The following is a 20,005-nucleotide window of genomic DNA, read 5'->3' on the forward strand; positions in this document are numbered from 1 at the left end:
GACGACCCTACGACGGCGACGACCCCTACGACGGCGACGACCCCTACGACGGCGACGACCCCTACGAAGACGACGACCCCTACGAAGACGACGACGACCCCTACGAAGACGACGACGACCCCTACGAAGACGACGACGACCCCTACGAAGACGACGACGACCCCTACGAAGACGACGACGACCCCTACGAAGACGACGACGATCCCTACGAAGACGACGACGATCCCTACGACGACGACGATCCCTACGACGACGACGATCCCTACGACGACGACGACTACTACGACGACAAATACGACGACAAAAACTACAACACCGACGACAACACCGACGACGACGACGACACGGCCAGACTTGAAGCTTTTACCGCTGCCCTTACACCTTATTAGGAACGCTAAAGGACTCTAAGTTCTCGAAGCATTCTCCGTGTTTAATTTCATTTTAAAGCATCGAGACGATGCTTCTTTGGAAGGGGGGTAATGCCACATATCCTTGTAGTGTTTGTTCGTTCACGCTCAAGGCTGCAGGAAAGGGCTGTTATCATTTTTGTTCGTGTCGCGAGAAGCGACCAGTATAATCTCGATTGATCGCAGCCATAAAAGGCGGCATCTAGGTTTTTCCAGATTACTGTAGATGATCTTGTCCTGCCATCTGGAAGTTTCCTAGCCGGCTTTAAATTGAGCGATGCCGCGAGCGGCGGGTATTCGTAGTTCGACGACCGACGAGCACGTTTGTTGCTTACGCCGCCGCCGAGTGATTCAGTTATTTTGCGGGCGCAAGTCAGCCCAAATAAAGAGCTTCGTTTCCAAGACTGGCTGGTGTCTTCCTGACCACTGGACTGCCGTCACTAAAACGTGACAATATTGCATTGTGTGTGTTCTCTGCGTTTATAGCGCGAAAGCGAAACTTGTTCTGGAGTGGGAGCGTTGTACTGGTGGCGGCATGGGGATGGAGGCGATGGAAACTGCAGCAGCGCTTCTTTTCATTCTGTATGGAACAGCCATTCGAGTTCACACCGAAAAAAAAATCTTTATCCACAGCGGACGAATCTGCTGCAGTAAAAAGCTAACGAGTTGTGAAAAGAGCTCTTGAAAGTGTTAATGAATAAACTGAGCGGGACGTAGAGGAGTGGGACAGTAGACACGTGTGTTCAAGATGCAGAAAAAATAATCTTCAAGTGCAGAAAAAACAAAGAAGCTGGTTTTTCTAAATAGATGGTTATAGTCGCTCCAATTCTCAGCGTTCTCAGATGCTTGAAGAAGCTAAGGCCACCATGACACGCATGAAAGTGTATAAAGACGAGCGTGCTTTGCCGAAGTGCATGTTTTCTGTTTTTGTTCATTTTTTCAGGGAATCACAGGAGTAAACACTGTTGGTGGCAGGATGAACCCAACAGCTATTTCCTGATATGCTACTACCGAAGATAAAAGTCTCCAGGACGCGTGAAAACGGATTCTGCTGCACAGGTGTCATGTATTTCCGCAGTTTCCAAATCTCACTACCGCACATTAAAGATCGCGAGTCGTACTTTCATCGCCAAAAGCGTGCTCTAGCATCGCCCGATAACAGCTAAGTTACAGTGTTCGGCTGCAGGTCTCGAGTCCTGGAGGCTTCTGTCCCCGAGAGTACATCTTCAGCGCAACAGCTCGTCTTTGATGTTGTTTACACAGATGTCATTCAAAGAAACGACTACCGGAGAGTGCTATGGCACACACTATGACCGGCCGGGCACCCCACCCGACCGCTAGTGCATTCTGCCGCGCGAGCGACTAGTCCGAGACAGGACGCTACGTGCGCGTGGCTATGTATGTGCATACAGTTTACTTCACCTTCTGCAAGTGATTGTGCACAGTGACCGCTCGCGCGCACTTACTTGCGGACAAAGCTTGGACATTTGCGCGCGAGCCGTGCGAACTTATTTAATTTTGTATTTTGTAAACAGTGTAAAAAGCTCTCCCCTGTCTTTTCTTGCCATCGCTCCCCTCTATACTTCTCCTCATTATCCTCTGCCTTCCCCTTTCACTTCTACAAGCTGCAGCTCGGGTGCTTGACATATCAGATAGCAATTGCGGCTGCCGGCAACTTGCTTTTCCTTTTCGTTCGCCTTTTTTTTTTTTTAAATAAACCCATACCATCACTATGGCGTGGCAACATTAAGGAAGGCAGAAGTTGTACACGAAATGAAGAAGGGTGTAGGTGCAGATGAGAAACTAAATCTTGGTTAGAGATGTTTTCAGGGCGGGAGACATTTCCCTTTTACAGCGATAGCTGCATGGTGAAGTTTGTCCTGGTTAAATGGCGTCGGCCTCGTATGCCCTAATGGTGAACTTCTGTTGACGAATTGAACTATAAAATACGATGCAGGTGCGAGTGTGGCTGGAGCAGCGTACTCCTCTAGGCCATCTCAATGCCCTCGGCGTTGGTTTGTGCGTGATGATGCGATCCAAGCGGTTCCGGCAGTAAATGCGCTTTTGGAAAAAGAGGAAACCTGACTTCTGTGTAGCCACGCAGGAGAAAAGGCAATGTGATAAGATAGCATAGGCACAAGGGCAGTTGGGACAAGAGGGGTCGGATCGATAGTGATAGAGAAAGAGGCGGGAGAGAGTGATAAGTGCGTTTAGTTGGACAGGCTGTGGAAGGCGAGCCACAAACAAATTGAACGAGGGATGAGGGGGGGGGGGGGGGGGGGGCGTTGTTCTAGACGGAGCTGTAGGTAGACCTCCTCGAGATTCTGGGGCGTATTGAGAGTCTTCCGCCAGTTTTTTTGTTGTCTTTTATCTTTTTGGATTATTTATTATATACTGTCATTACGAATCATCATTGTGTACAGATTATTTTCAATTTCATGTAAGCATTTCTGGCGTGTGCATTCGTTAACTGTACAGTGTTTTGTGTGTTCAGTTGTATTTAGTCGTGAATTATATCGCTAATTTCAATGTGGTTTACTCGCTTATGTGAAAAGGACTAGCAGGCGCCGCTGTCAGGTACCAACGGGCTAAACAGTGTTTTCGGCGATCGCCTTTGAGGAATAGTTACCTATAGCGTTGACTTCAGTGCATAGTTCGTGCCATGAGCTAGGTGTTCCGACTCGATGAGGAACAGTGCGTAATGCGTGACTAGCAGCGAGGATTCTGTATAAAGCACGTCGTACTAAAGAAACTGTCATATCGCCTTTTTGTTATCTCTCTATCCGAGTAGTCGTGAGCTTCTGAAAACGTTAATGAACCGATTTGCATGCATGTTCCAGAAGCACGTCGCGCCGACGTGCTCCTTGCTCTTTCCTCCTTCTTTTAAGCCTCCACTCCTTCCCTCGTGGCGCGGTTCAGGTGCCTTGACACAGATCGAGGCAGTCACCGTTTTTTACTTTTAGTATAACCTTTCAATAACTGGTCGCAAAGCGCTGACGACCGACGGCGTTTCCCGGTTTCGACAACAATTCCACGGGCCTTCCAACTGACTTCTGTGTTTCATATGCGTATGTATTTCTGCCTTCTAGAGCACAAATGCACCTATAGGGCTTGAAGGCCAGAATATTATGAACTTTTTCGTCTGCTGTAGAGAGGTCGCCAGCAAAAGAATGAATGTCAAAGCTCGCCTGTATAAAGAACACCCTAATCATTATAGGCGTACGCTACACACATTGCCGCGTAGATAGGAGATATTTTTGTCGGTGTTATCTGAGTGAGCTTGGAAGAACAATAAGGCGAAGAGGAAAGAGTAAGATAGACGAAACAATATGGGCAATTCCTATTTGGAAGGAACTGATAAGAACACAGAATGAGGATGTGGATAGAGGTGATGTGCGTGCCACTTGTACCATGAAACCGAAATTGCTGACGACGCTGCGTATACGTCTTATCTGCATTGGGTGCCGTCTGTGGAACACCAGGCGTTGTGTAATGCAGTATAGCAAGGTTAGGTCTCTTGGACACTTGGAGTACCTGAAACTGTTATAGGCATGCATACAAAGCTTTACTCTAGGTAAGTGACTGTCAGCAGGCTGCGCATATCGCGAATGCGCCGAGATCACCTTTTTCCAGATGAGGGCGACTTTTTGCGCAATCAGGCATATCGCGCCGATCTCTATCGAATTATGCAGAGTCGCCCGTACGCGCGGTCAAAGCGATGGGAGGGGAGAGTTATTTTTTTTTCCTTTTCCGCACCCGCCCTAACGTATGTCCCCAGGCTTCTTTGCGAACGCCTCGTCGACTGCAATGATGGCGCTAGCTTGGTGCTCCGTTCTTTGTCACCCGGCGCCGTCGATCCTCTTGGCTGGAGTCCTGGCTGCGTAGTAGGCCTCTTCTGTGAATATTCGGTAGTATCGTACTCTGGTCGTATACTTGAGTCTCTGCCGTCGGCTCCTCTGTTTCTGTTTAGCTGGTAAAGCTGCGGGAATGCTAGTAGGAACTATAGGGCCCATACGAAGGCGTAGCTTCCTTGGGCCACAGTTAGGCAACGTTGAACAGACATCCGTTAGAAGTAAGCGCACATCTCATTGACAATCTGAATGGCGCGTCAAGTGACAAACAAGAAACTAGGTGCGCGGCGGAGGTTCTGAAGAATCCAAAATTGTGTGCGGGCATGGGAGAGAGAAACTGTTCAATGAAAACCAGTGAGTTTAGCCGTGGTTAAAAAGTACAGACTTGTTGCTCTCCGTTGGGGAGGGCTTTCGATAGAGAAATGCAGCAAAAAATGCGCAAATAATGGTTTAAAAATTAATAAAGAATAAAAATGTGCGATCACTGAATTTATGTAAACATAAAGAGAATGCAAGAAGGTACTAAAGCTAACAATCACTAAATCTCACTTCAATGAAATTGAAACTGGCTATAGAAGAGCGATGAAGTTTATCTACAACGCTTAGGGCTGGCGCAAGAAACGGCATTCCAACGTTTGAAACGCGATGAAAGGTACATCGGCTGCAAATGCTCTATAACATAATCAACAAACGAGCAAAAACTGATCTTACTAATTACATGCAGTCCCACAGAACTAGAAAGACCAGACGGAAAAATGATAAAACAGTTGCGATGCCTCACACTAAAACTAACGCATATCGCTTTTCCATCTTTCTCCGAACCATAGCAGACTGGAACAAACTACCACCAGAGACTGTGAACCTGTCATCGATCGACTCTTTCTTGACTGCTGTGAATGATCATGCGCCATAACATTTGCAAACACTGCTCTCATTTTCTTCTCGTCAGACTTTCTTATCGGAATACTGTACATTGCGAAGTGCAGCATTTCTTTCGAAATTTTATTGATGTTCATTTTATGCATTTATGTGTACGTCTACAGTGAGCTTATTTTTTATGTTGTTGCTGTATCATTCCTGCCTTGGCAGCGAAAGGCAGCTGGTAGTGTTGATAAATAAAATGAATAAATAAATGTAAAGAATCCCACTGTCGTGCACGTAGGCTCACAAAATGTTCAATGCACTGCGAATGCATATCAAGGGGATAAACAAGAAAGTTTTAAAGATTGCCAAAAGGTCCAATATCCTGCAGGTGCACAAAGAAAAGAAAGCGCAGTTCATGGCGTTGCAGAAAATGGCAGGACGAGAGACCTAAAGCCTATTTGATTTTTAGTGGCACTTTTCGAGCTCCTAACACGCCATGAACTCAGAATTCTACACGTAATGTGCTGCACTATTTTGAGCCACAGTGGATCGCCTTAAGCGGTTCCGCCGATACCGGAAGCGGTATGGTAGACAGATTGCAGATAGCCAGGCACTCTATACGGAAGTCTGTGCTTTAGTGCCGAAGAACGGAATGAATAAAATGAGATGGCTAGCGCCAAGCCGATCCCTCTACTCGTTGGCGTATATTTTAGAGCGCAGCTCTTAGGCGCCCGTTTCTGCGTTTCGCGGCGTCGCCGTTGCCGCTGTCGTTGTCCGTTGTGACCAGGAGAAGGCAAAAGCGCAACTTCCTCTCCTCCTTAACAAGAAACAACAACAAAAAAAAGCAGCGCCGTGTGTACGGCCGTTTAAGCTTCAGTGAACAAATTGTGGTTTGTTTGTTTGCCTCTCTCTCTTGTGGTAGTGCACGTTAAGTGCAATAATTCTTTTGTATTGTAATCTCTCTCAACCCCGCCGTGATTGCGAGAAGTGGTTACAGTGTGGTGAAGTGGTGAAGCGGTTACGGCGCTCAGCTGCTGGCCCGAAAGACGCGGGTGCGACCCCGGCCGCGGCGGCCGAATCTCGATGGAGGCGAAATTCTAGAGGCCCGTGTACTGTGCGATGTCAATGCACGTTAAAGAACCCCAGGTGGTCCAAATTTGCGGAGCCCTTCACTACGGCGTCCCTCATAGCCTTAATCGCTTCGAAAGAATGGAACGACTGGTGAAATACAATTCCTCAAAATACGAGTCTATTTTTTGCGCGAAAGGATTACTGTTTTGCTGAGGAAAACGCGAATGAAGTCCTCATTTTCGTTCCTCAGGCAACGCGCGAGATGCCACGTGTTTTCTATGATTTACGATTTTCCACGAGCTTTCGAAACATCTGAGGGGCATATTTGCAGATCGTGGATGTACCCAAAACCACCTACAAGGATTTCTGGCCGTGGGACATCGAGAGACTGCGAGGCTTCGGTTCATTTTATTGACTTGCAAACGTAATACTTTGAGCGTCAGAAACCAACCGACCAACTCGGGATGGAACCCGTGCCTTTCGGGTCAGCAGCCGAGAGCCGTAACCACTGAGCCACCTCGGCGGGGCTGCTTTGTGAATCACTTTGTATGTGCTTGTACTAGTGATTGTGATATGCTCTGTATCGTCTCACTGCTGTATAAATTTTGTTTTGTGAACCTTTCGCTCCGACGCATTCTCTGGCTTGAGACCGGCGAAAGCTGGGCACCAAACGGCCAAAAGCCTCTTGTCACTTGGTAGCTGGTCTCCACTGAGCTTGCCACGCTGAGTCGGGGGCATCTCCTTTGTGTCCGAGGCCGCTACCCCACGCTCTAAGGGTGTCTGGGAACGGACGCCGCAAGTGCGCGAAGTTGGGTGACAACCGCCCGAGCCGAAACGCATAGTCGCCGCCGTTTGTCACTGCGAACCGGCTGCCTATATAAATAGTTTACTCTCTGCAAGTTCTTTGTGAGCCATGAGCAAGGGAACCGGTGGAAGTCCTTCGCCTGCCGCAGCTGCTAAACGAGTTGTCAGAGCAGAGGCCCAGCGCCGTCGCCACCAGAATTCAGAGGTGCGTGCCGCCGAAGGGGAAGCTTCCCGTCGCCGCCGTCGAGATGATCAAGGAATGCGCGTCGCTGAGGCACAGGCTAAGCGCCGCCGCCGAGAACACCCTGCCGTTCGTGCCGCCGAAGTGGAGACTTTAATGTAGATATAAAGACAAGGGGGAATTTCTTGCCATTTATGCAGGAGAACATCCCGTTCCTCTCGCTCGTAACGGCTCCCACAGCGGTGACAACCTAGCGAAATACTTACGCAGACATCTTCTTTGAGAACCAGGCATTGTTGCAGCAAGTATAGCCTATATCCATCTATTTCTCCGGCCACAAATCATCCTTCATGAGAATCAAGAACCGTTAGTGGAGTGTTTCTTGAAGATGGAATATGTGTGAAAAAGAACAAGTTTTCTATAATTGTGCATACATGTCTTGCTCGAATTCCTTGCCTCAATCTATCGAAAAGCTGAAACAGCTGATGAGCTGGGCTCAAATTTCGCATTAGGAAGTAACGTAATCGTTGGCAATTTTTTGCATTAGGGACTTGTCGGATTTTGTAAGGAAAACCTGAAAATTTCGGTGCTGGGGACTTTTTCGGGCCTCTTCGTCTGCCTTTTTGTTGCCCAAAATGCCACTGTGTGCTTAGATCTATTTGATTACTATAGTCTCTTGAGAGGCTGACCAAGATGTGTAAGTATCATATGTCACAAGAGACCAGCTGGTTATTAGTGTTCGTAAACATGCTTTTTAGGTTTTGTAGAGCAGCGTTAGTCTGCAAATACCTCTGATCATCTACGTGTTCGGCGCAGGATGTCGAAGACACTGCAGCGGTGTCGTTGTGGTAGCATCCCTATCTTACCCAGGTGGTGCGTGGTTCGATCTCCAGAGCTGCGAAGCACACCACAGGTTTACAACGAATACAAGCTCACCCCTGGCCTGATTCTCGGCTTCTCTATGGTGAAACGCTTGGAAAATATGTTTTTGACCCTACCTTGTGTACAAATAACACCTTGCGTCTGGCTCTCTTTGGCCAAAACTGCTCTTGCGACATTAAAGCTCATCATCCCCAGAATGTACAGGATGACTTCTTTTCTACTGCACAGGTTTATCGACGTTCTGCCTAGGTGCACAGGTGTCATAACTTATGTATTGATATTTTACTGAGTTTTACCTTTATAAACCATAAACTTTATCTTACTACAGGGAGCAAAAGTGGTGCATAACACTAGCGCTTCGGTTAAAGATGATATCTGCGCCACTTTTCAGCAGCGTGTGCTGTCCAGACAGATGAGTAGGTGATCGTTTCCATCCTTAAGCATACAATTTCACTCGTTTCTATGCGTGGCCCTACAAGTTGGCATAAACGCCGAAACACTCCTCAAGAACAGCGAGCCATGAAACCGCAAGTACATTCCTGCACTCTAATGTGTTGGCGCTGTGGGCTTCATGGTAAATAAGTGTGCAGGACATCGTCTACACAATGCAACAGGAGAGCATTTGGCCTGTAGTGAGCACACAGAAACTGCAGGAGGAACTCTCCTTAACGATGAGCCATCGGGGATGATTTGGGTCTCTTGTGAGTACAATTGTCAGCTATGCTCAAAGAGCCTTGGAGTTCAATTTAGCAGGCTGTAGCGTGAGGTTCTTTACATTGATACAAAGCATAAATTGCTTGACTTTAAGAGGCGAGAGAGTCCAGGGAGGATAAGGCGAAGGCAGTAGTTTGGGGGGTAGTGTAAGAACAGAAAGATCTTGAAGTTGCTCATCTTGATCAAAGCCAGAGTTGCTGTGGTTAACGCTCATACGGTGAAGGAAGTGCTTCGTGGCTTCGAGTGCATGCCGACGGTGAACGCGCATTGGTGTTGCTTTGTAGTTCCCTCCCGAAATTTTTATTCCACCCCCCCCCCCTCGTGTGTGGCGAAACTTATTAGTCAGTCTGTATAGACCCATTCTTTTATCTTTATCGTTGTGTTACGTATCCCTGTTATGCGCAAGCAGTGCAAATGGGGCTCGTTTTTTTTTTTAATTTTTGTAGTGAGCCGCAACCTTAGGCTGTCTAAGCCCGTTATACAGAAGTGGCTCCAGCATAGGCACTTTTTTATTGTTTACTGTTAGGCGCCTAAATATAAAGGCTCTTTTCTGAGAGGCTATGACATCTAGCGGGAGGCACTCGTTTCCTCTACGGTTTGTCAGAGAATAACATAGAATAACACAGTGATCCTGTGCTGTAATCTTTTTGAAGGAGCACAATTGAACATTCGTTGCAGCCCATCGCGTTTCGCTGCCCCATCTGTGACGCTGTACCAATTTTCTCACAAAGCTTCTACACCTGAGGTGACCAAGAGAGACTTACATCGATTATGCAGACGAGGAATCTCTAAGCTCGCAGGTACGGGAACGCGTGTTCATCAAGCAGGGGCAGATATCGAGCCATAATTGCCCTTGTAAAAGCCGCGGCAGCACTCTTTTCTGTCAAAAGGCGACGACCTTGAGGCCCCAGGTTCGTCGATGTGATGAATAATACTCTCTAAACACGTTGTGCAAAGAAGCTTGAACGTGTCGAGTTCCAGATGAAGATGTCGTGCGCTGGTAGAGTAACGTGCACTCCTCGTGGTGTGTTTCATTTCATGCGAATAAAGTTGATGTTAAGCATTAGAAGGCTAATCATAGCTGTTTGTTGTATGCCCTTCTTCACAACTTGAAACAACTTCGGGTCAATTATGGCACTCATGAAAATACGTCGCACTTTTAAATAAATTCGCAATCACTCCATGCATATAGCTTCCCTCCGATAAAAAAGGCTTCTCAAAGCTGCATCCTGAAAACAGTCAGATAGAGCCGAACGCGGTCTTGGTGTCCAAGAAAGCTGTAAACGGCGTATGTCCTTCTTGTCGGTCCTCTCCAAACGGTCAGACGAGGGCGATCATATTGACTATCAGTGACCTGTTTTGTCGAAACCTGTTCATTCCTTGGAGAGACGCAGTTGGTTTTCAAGGAAACTGCCAACCTTTAGCGGACAATATTCTCCAATGGTCTTAGTAGCTGGTAGCTTAGCTGGCCCACATCTTAGTAAGGTTATGGGTCAGAAAGATGCTTAGCTGGCTGGCTGTTTGCCGTGTTTCAGAACCGACATGTTATTTGACAGATTCCGTCCATGGCGACTTCCGCACTCATCCAGGAAGAAATCGAGAATTCAAAAATAAAAGGACCAGATTTTCGGGGTAGCCGAGCGATAATGCCATAGTACACTATGTCATTCAGCACACTCAACACACTCAGCACACCCAAAGCTCTCGGCAGTGCTTCCAGCGTGAAGGGTATATCAGCGCAGTCACAACCGCCTGCGGAAGGTCTGACTGATGATTTCCGGCAAGTGTCGCAGGCCCTTTAGGCCGGACTCAGAGGCTTATTTCAGTGCCTTCTCCACACTCAAAGAAAGCGCAACAAAACAGTTGGGTTGCGTGCGGATTCGTCTAATAAACCGCCAGATTTTTGGTTAACGGTTGACGCACTGTCAGGCGATCAAGTGGTGTTATAGTACCACACGTTGTTTTTTTGCTACATGCTGTGGCGGCGCCATTCTGTGTTATTACCAAGCAAGAGCACTACAGATGAAGTGATTAAACTGGCATGTGCCTTATAAAAAAATGGTCAACTCCTCTTTTCTCCCGACAGCCCGCACAGCCGTAAAGTAGCGCGGCAAGCGCTTCTGCTCCTGACAGTAGATTTAGCGTAGCACGAAAGTCTCGTCACCTTTTCGGCTAAGCTTTGTCAAGCAGCACCCGGTGTGTCGTTGTGCCCGCCGGCAAGCTCTAAGGTGTTCAATGTCACCTTTGGGCAAGGCTTTGTCTTCTCCTTGCCTGTGAATAACAAACAGCCTTTCAAACGACTGGCTGGTCATTCGGTGGCTAATAGGTATGGTTAGCTGGAATTCGCGCACTCGATTTTAAGCAATGTGATATGGTGGTACAACTTCAGCGTTCCCAGTTGAGCAGCTGCGATTCCACTGCTTACAGCGGCCTTGCATGCATCCCAGTCTCAGATTTTAAAAACTTTTTCTTTGGAGACAACTGCGTGCTGAAAGCTGATATCAGGATTGGGTTCCACGTGTTTCTAAATGAATGCAGTTGCCAAAATTTCGAACAGCAAGACATAACATAAAAGTCAAGTTGATGCAGCTGGCGGTTGTAGCAGGCTACTGTGCCACAATTTAGCTGCTCAGTGAAGTATTTTCAGAGGATCCCTGCGGGTTTGACTCCTCGCACACATGGGTATGAGCTGCCCAAGATACCATCATGCACGGGCACCGAAGTAGCCACTTTTAATATGCGGTGAAGGAATAATCGCGATCCTAGACCTGAGACGTCGAATCATTTGCCTGGCTCAAGGTATACCCCAATGAAAGTAACCCTTGCCTATCGCTTACTGTGATACCGCCCACATAATCGTTTTCCTCATGCGCTTCAAAGGCAATCAAAGAAGCTGGAAGTCTTTGTGGAAACCCATCGGTGACCGGCTGCCGCAACTTGGACGCCGCGAATGATGAAAGTAACATCCACTGCGCCGAAACTATATACTGCTCGACGTGCCACTCTGAGATGACCATGAAGAGAAAGTGGCACGCTCGCTCAGGTGCCGGAAGTCTGGTAGTTTCTTGCGTAAAGCGAGAGCGTTCCGCTGAAATATTATGCGTGTGCGGAGCATTGTGCGGATGGACAGTTCGGGTGGGGCGGTTGTTGGAGAAGCAGTGATTATCGGCGAATGATTCACGCCCCCGTGGAGCGTGCGTAAGAGGTTGATATCAACGGCTGGAGTGCCAAGACAGCTTGTACTTCAAAAAAAGCTTCTTGACAAGTGGTTGGCGCGGAGAAGATCCTTGGTGACTGCAAACATCATGGGATTCAGTGCCATTACTTTTTCGGTGATCGTACGCTTGGCGTTCCTGGCTTAGTCGGTAACGCCAGTTCGATCCCTACTGGCACCGCGTTTTTCATTAGTTGTTTTGCATCGGTCTAGGATTTCCGTCACGTGCAGAAAATCCTGGAAAACCAACTATACAAGACATTTTTTGTTAAAAGAAGGTAGCCTCGACATAATCTGAGGCTTCTTGGGTAATCGGCGAGAATGCATTTCTAGAGAGATTGCACCCACCGTTTCGCTTGTGTATCTCCAATCCTATTTTTCTCTTTTGCTTCATGTGCTTCAGAGCCAAAAAAAATAAATACTGATTAGCATGCTGTCGAAGGGCACGAAAGGCTTTTATTTCAAATTTACCGCACCTATATGTAAACTAGTTATTAAGAACCTGATAGCCAAAATTCCCTATCAGTCTTAAGATAGTGCTGCTTTTCTTGGGACACCACCTTACTACCATGAAGTCCGGGCGCACACAAACTTGCTTGTGTAGCACCACCTAGAAATTGTCACCCTGGGCACGTACTCTAGTACGCGGTACTTTTAAATATTTGTGCGCGACAGGGACAAAAAGAGGAGCAAAACGTACAAGTACCGCTCTGTATTTTAAGATTTGTACTTTCTCCCGCTTCACTCGTGTTACGTAATTGCACTGTGATTGTCCACCAATGGCAGAGCGTAACCTTGTCTAAAAGGTTTCAGTGCATGTGCAACGAGTCCTTTGAACGAATTCATAACATGCTGAAGCCAGCTCTGTCTTCTGCTTCACAGCACAGACAGTTTCCGCAAGCACTAGGGCGCATAGCTGCTATGGATCTTTTCTCCATAGCTGTAGACGGAAGAAAGCCTTGCTGAAATTGAAGAGGTCGTGACACGGTCTACCTACAAATCGTGGTTTGCGTTGCAGGTATCAGCCACGACGTTGTTATGTGTATACGTAAAAAAGACGTAGGATACGCGCGAATTTGACCTAGTAATTGCATTTAGAAGTAGTAAGCTGAGCGCCCCCCACTGGCAACGACAGCCGTATTGAAGCTGTCTGAGTGACGTCATGACCCAGCAACGCCGTCGCCTGCTGCAAAACTGCCGCGCGCACGTTCGGTGCAGAAGCAAGATCGAGCAGAAGCAATCGAGATCGGGCAGAAGCAAGATAGAAAAGGGGAGGGTACAGGCCTGTGTTGTCTTTACCTCCCTCTCGTGACTTCCTCCTTCACCCCTCTGCTTCCCTGACCCTAACAACGAATAACGAATTTCCCTGCGCTAACTGACCCAAAATGAGAAATTTGCTATCAGGAGATGCTAACCCATCAGTACAGCCTCACTTTCTTTTCCTCTTTAGCATCCCTTGAGGAATAGAAATGAAAGAACAGTGCATAAACGCCACAGCAAGGCTTCCAGGAGAAAAGAAATGCAAGAAGCGGTGAAGAAGCGGAAATAAAACCACAAAACAGTCCCGGCACTCACGGCGAAGGAACATGCACGAAATCCAGGACATTCGTAATGTCCACTGACTACTCAGGGAGCCACGGAAAATGAAAAGGGTGGGGGGGGGGGGGGGGAAGAGGCAGCCGAGGGTCCTGCTCTTCCAAGAAAATGGCCCTTCCCCTGTTCAGTCCCCGCGTGGCTTTCGGGGAATTCGAGTGCGCCGAGGACGCGAAAGTGGTAGGAAAGCCGGAGGATCTTGCATAAGCGGTATTGACGATGAGTAAATGGGTTTGAGACGTGGTTGTGTCTTCATAGCTAGCGCTAATGTTTCGCACACCATTAATTTTTCTCAGTGCCATTGAGTTTGAGCTTAATTTCTTTCAAGGATGAAATAGGGAACTGTGGCAAAAGGCGGCGAAGCCTGGCGAGGTCACAGTCCCCAAAACAGTGAATACAGCAGTGCGCAACACAGAAAATCTGAATATTTCGCAGAGCATACCAGCAAAGAAAATAATTACATCAAACGTCAGTATCACAGCACCAATATTACATGCATACACAGACAGTACAACAAAAGTCAAGGCAGACTGTGAAAATGGCACGAAATCACTACAGAAGCGACGCGCACAGTCTACTTCACACGAAAATGAAAGACGCTTCGGGGGAAAAGAAAAAAATGGAAGCATTTTAGGTCAGCATTGATTGGTTTCGTTCATAGCCACACACTTCTTAGAAACACAAAAAACACACAAACTCCCTAAATAAACACACGCGCGGCAACACGCACGCATGCACTGGCTTGCTCTCCAAAATATGCCGGAGGCTCCGAGGGTTGTCGTTTCGGCCGTCCTTTGAGATCGGGAAGGCCGAATGAGCACGCCACCCAAACCTGGCCTCCCAACCTTTGAACAAAGGGCTGCCCGCCAATCAGGTCACCAGACGGAGGGGAGGCCGTCACGGAAACAAACATATAGACATGGAAAGGGCGCTGGCTAACAAGGGAAGGTGCTCACGAAAACAAATGTATAAATTAAAAGGGCTCTGCCCTACAATAGAAAGCGAACTGTAAAGACAACCTAAAGCAGGTTACTTTAAATGAGGTTACATGGTGAATTGTGAAAAAGAACCATATCTGTAACTGACACTACGTCTTGTTCCAGACAGCTGATTCGTTCCGGACGAATGAATAAAATATAAAAGTGGTAGAGATTTAACCCACTTAGACGGAGTAGGCGTGCGAAAGTATGCGTTTAGCGTGGTTGGATCATGGTTTTGCTTTCCCGAGTCGTTAGCAAGCCTGGCAACGATATTAGTTGGATAGTAGTAATCGTTGATGAATACGACGGTGTGCAAAGCACCGCGCGAGTGTGTGTTGCAATTTAACGAAACGAGTGATCGGCTAAACAGGAAACCATCCCTTTCACCTAGCTGTGTTTAACAGACGATTAAGTGCTCATTTGTCTATTCTGTTTGCAGCCACTGGTCAGAGGAGGGAAGGGCCTTTGTGGGGTTTTCTTAAAGAAGTTGCCGACACATTCCATTTCCTCACTGATGGTTTTCCTTAGAATTTCTGTACAGTCTATCCAGAAGACAGATGACGAAAATTCTGATTGAGGCGTTGTTTCCTGTACCGATGTATTGGCAGCCTTACCTCTCTTTTCTAGACAAAGGTGTATTAAAGCGGGTGCAACGGATGTGTGTGCAAGCGACCGCAAAGGCTTTCTTTTTACGTTAACTTTGCCTGTCAAAACGTGGCTTCGTGAAAAAGGGACTTTTTGCCATGGTCTGTCAACTGTTGCTTGTGTCAGCAGCCAGTAACTATTGATCATTGCTTTGTGTTTTGTCGTGGTGCGGGGTTTTTCTTGGGAGGGGGGGGGGGGGGGGGGGGGAGGGGGGGGACACCCTTTAACTTACTGTCAGAAAGGACATGGAGATTACGCCCTATACTATAAGATTTTTTCCTATAATGGAAGGTTGTAACGTTCCACTTGATCTTTTAGAGCTCATAGGATTGTTAAGCCTGTGAAAGAGGCGCATGAGAGATCACCACGCAGAGCCGCCACGTACATACTATAGGGAACAAAAGTGGTATACTACACGCGGCGGGAGCCGGAGCAACGGAAAACTGCGTTGCAACGCCTTCTACAGGCGGCATCTGGGATCGAGACAGCCAATGCCTGACCTTTATTATCAGCAAGCATGGTGCTTGGCTCGTTTCGATATTTCGTGCTTTAGCTCGCCAAAATGCCGCAGTTTTCCGTTGCACCGGCTCCCGCCGCGTGGAGTATACCACTTTTGTCCCCGATAGTACATCGAAGTGTCTGTTCAGGGAGCAGTGTGCCATGGTGCGGGCGGTATACGCTGCGCAGGATTGACCTCCTGCCTAGCTCTCTTTCCTCGATGTATGCGTGTGCCTCCCGGAATTTTGATGTGCTGACAAAATGAGAGTGGATGCTTGTTTGAGTGTGTGTGAAGGGTTTCGTGATGCGATCTAATTAAATTTTAACTTGAAGCCTGTCAGTGTGGGTGTACTTCCATCCAATAGAGAGAAAAAAAAGCTGCAGCGATCGCAGCATAGTCTCGTGCACAGGCAAGCGAAAATGATGTGTTCGCGGCGCCACAGGTTCGAATCCCAGTTACGGCAATATTTGTTTATTTATTCAAGTTCAGTCTTCAGCCGTAGAACTGCTTTTGCAAAAAGTAGAGCCTTCGTTCTGAAAGTTGCTGGTACAAGCGACAATATGAACTTAGTGAATGTTAGCGATGCGCGATGAGATATAGAATGCACGAGTGATGAATTGAACATCTAGTTCGGTGTGGGAATATAATTTTTGAAATAAGCAGTCTACATACTTTTCTACAGTGTTCATTAGGCGGAAGTGATCACGTTATTTTTCATACCAATAAGGTGTAAGTTCCGAACATCCAGGGTCGTAGATTGATGACGCATTATCTAATTCAGGCCTAACTAATGTCTGGTATACACCCCCCGTCCAAGATATACAGCCCAAGGGGTCTCTTGTGAGGCGTGCAGCATGTCTCGTTATGCATCCTCAGCGACCGCAATCTCTTGAAAGAGGAATGGGTTTGCGTCTTTCTTTAATCAGTGCAAGGTTTGGACTGATTGATGTGCTAGAGAGCTACGCTAAACAGCTCAGAATAAAGCCCTTTCGGCTGTGCACTTTTGAAGGGGACTGTACATTGTTATTTTGACTGCAGTAGGTGCATTAAAAAGTTACGACGTAGATAGCACAGAATGCAGTTTGTTTCGTGAACGTTTTAGTTTATGTGAAGATTCCAAGCAAAGACAGACATTACGTTCACTACTAAATACTTATAGCCCGCAACGAGTTCCAGGTTAGCGTTACTGAGCACATACTTATCAAGGATAGTTATAGTGCGTGACTCACGCATAACCTTGCATTTGTTAATACAGGAATGCATTTAACGGGCACATTTTTTAATTCTGTTTGTCCGCAGGTTTTTGTCCGTCCGTCCGTGCACACCACAAGAAAACTCGAGCATATAAAACACACGCAGAAATATATGGGCTTCCGTGGAATTTTAGCCCATGCCTTCTAGGTGCCGATATCGGTAATGGAAGCGCGCCGTGTTCAAGCCGTTTGCGACGAACCGAGCTGGCGGCGCTGCTACTCCTGTCACCTGGCATGCTGGTGCTGAGATCGAACGAAGGAAGAGGAGGAAAGTGCACGGGCCTGTTCACTGGCTCTAACCGGATCACTCTCCCTGCCGCGTGCATACAGATGGCAGGTGATAGAAATAGATGCCAAATAAAATTATTGAAATAACAGACACGCGTCGCAGCAATTAGAAGCTTATGAAACGGGCGCTTTCTCATGTAGTTCTACACTAATAACGGCAGCGTGGCTAAAAACCGGCATGAATTTTTTACCCAGCGAAGCACAAGAAGGAAAGCATATATTTATATAAAGCGCACCGCACAAGAGGTAAATTTTATACTCATATGAACGCACAGTATCCTCAAGATACGACGAATGAGAGATTATTTGAAAACGTTGCACCTTTTTAGCGTTTTGGAATATCGCAAAGTCTCTTTCTTTGTGAAGGGTTCTCCTTCTCTCCCTCTATCTGCTCTCCCGCATCCACCCGCGAGCATACACACCCTCTTGTATCCAGTGCACCCACCCTTACGCTACTCTTAATCGCATTCTCCTTGAATGCCCTGCGGACCCTCTCCCGCGGGGCCCGGAACTCCGGCCACTTGGAGGATTGGGATATCCTGCTGCGCTCGATGGACCCGGCCAGGCAGAAGATCGCCACTGACCGGGCCGCCCACTTCATGGAACTTCATGAACTCATGAACGCTTAGCGTAATGTGGTCGTGCGTGTACCCAGAGAACTACGTGCCCCAAATCCCTTGGTCAGTAAAGTTATTTCTCTTTCTCTCTGCTGCATTCGAGCACGCCCTCGTAGCATACCTCGCACTTTCTCATAGCCACACTCGCACGTGCTTGTAGTGTCGGCATTCATTCTCGTTCGTGTGTGATACTTTTTGTGTATGGTTGCTGGCCGCTAGCAGAAAACTGCTATAAATATGCTCATGCCGAATCTAGCGTCCTCGTTCCTCCGCCTCGCCGACCTCACCTGGAACGCCTGACGCCAGTGGAAATTAAATATAGTTCAAAACAAATCCTTGCGCCGCTCTCCTAGAGAAGGCGAGGGTTTAAGTGGAGAGTCACACGCACTAAGTCACCGCTGCTGGCTGCTTACAAGTCACGTAACGAAAAGAGTGGCAACCTTCTTTGTGTTGTTCCTTGTGCATGAATGAGGTCAACGCATGTATTCTTGCAAGGGGTACTCTAGGCATAGCGCGGATTACACGGGGAAGTTTTTAACTTAATTCACTATGTTTAACACGAATGGGAAAAACGAAGACGTCAGTGTTGTTATTGATTTCGCGATAAACAGCAATGTCTGCAGCGAATAAGTGAATAGGAGAAGATGGTAGAGTTAGGCAGGTTATTAATATAAATTTGGAAAAGAAGAGGACCTAACACCGGAACATCTGATCCCGCAGGCGCAAGTGTGGAGCTGACAATTTTTGCACAGAAAAAATGACTGCGGTTGTTAAGAATATACTGCACCCACATTAATAACTTCAGGAGTATGTTCAGGCTTTGAAGCGTGATTTGAGGGTGGAGGTAATTGATTTGGTCACATGCTTTCGCGAAATCAAACTTAGCTCACTCAGCCTGACAGTGATATGGTTGAGAATCAAGTGCAAAAAATATGTAAATGATAGTAATTGGGCCTCGCATTATTGTTATTTTCAGAATCCTGCTGCGCTGGCGCCAAGGAAGCGATGGAAGCAAGAAAATTAGCTAGTTGATAAAAAAAAACGACGTTTTCGAGTAAGTTGCATAGTATGGTTGTTAGCTGATGAGTCGATAGTTAAACGCAGGTTGCCTGAGACCAGATATAGGAAGTGGAACGACCTTCGCCTCTATCAAGCAATCGGGCAGTACGACAGCGTCAAGCATCTGCTGAAATAGGAGAGATATACATGTATAATAGGAGAGGAATATATTTTTTGTTGTTTTTTAGCGAAGCGCAGCCTTAATGCCTCATAAATAAAGCACCTTCACGCGCCTAATCGTTCAGATATCTCTCCAACATTGCGGTTCCTTCTTTTCAGTTCTATTTGGAGCTGGGCCACATGAGCCTATCTGTTCACATCATTTGCGGCTGTTTTAGCCCACATATCTGCAAATATATCAGAGTACCTGAAGCCTCACATAGTGATAAACACAGGTGCTATCGGCGAAATTCTGCCCACGCGAAGCAAGGGCAGGGCAGAGGTGGTGAGTCGTGAGCACGTCCATGTTTCAGCGACGACGCGCTCAGGTTGTACTCGTGGGTTTCTTAAGAGTAAACGGCATCAAGGAAACGAATGCCTCACGAGCGGCAGTAAAATGCGATTCCAAAACGACCTCTAATACGAAGCACACGGGCGATCGCTGCGATGCTATCACCCTCTCCCTTTTTCTCTTGGATTTTTCGATCCTACAAAATGCCAAGGAAACAGGACTAAAAACGTGACAGAGTTTTGAAGTAGCTAAACCGAGTAGACGTGCGAAAGCATGTTTTTAGCTTGGTTGGCTCATGGTTTTGCTTTAATGGGTCATGAGCACGTCTGGCGACGATATTAGACCCAGGTTATGCTCTTATCGAGGTTGCGCTGTGCTGATCTGTTCGTGCAGTAAACGGACGTTGATGAAGGCGAAGATGTGCGATGTGTAGTGCGAGAGTGTGTTTCAGTATAACATGACGCGCAATCGGCTGCGGTGATAGCATAGTGCTCTCGTGCAGTGGCCAGGGAAGCTGATCTGTTTGCGACGCCGCGGGTTCGAAACCCAGTCGCGGCAATAATTATTCTATTTCTACACCCTCAAGCTAAGGTATTTCACAAGATTCTTGGTTGAGTTTGATCCTGTGAAGT

General features: G+C 47.3%; 1 long non-coding RNA gene across 2 annotated transcripts in view; it reads left to right on the forward strand.

Moving 5' to 3' along the window:
* The window catches only part of LOC149353708 (uncharacterized), a 163,702-nt gene extending 156,969 nt beyond the window's left edge, over positions 1-6,733 (forward strand). For both annotated transcript variants that reach the window (XR_016291031.1, XR_016291032.1), the window contains one exon: positions 5,086-6,733. This is a non-coding gene — a long non-coding RNA (uncharacterized LOC149353708). The remainder of the gene's footprint in view (positions 1-5,085) is intronic.
* The last annotated feature ends 13,272 nt before the right edge of the window (positions 6,734-20,005 follow it).

Source organism: Amblyomma mixtum, chromosome 3 (assembly GCF_055824585.1).
Source record: "Amblyomma mixtum isolate Tamu chromosome 3, ASM5582458v1, whole genome shotgun sequence".
NCBI classification, from domain to species: domain Eukaryota; kingdom Metazoa; phylum Arthropoda; class Arachnida; order Ixodida; family Ixodidae; genus Amblyomma; species Amblyomma mixtum.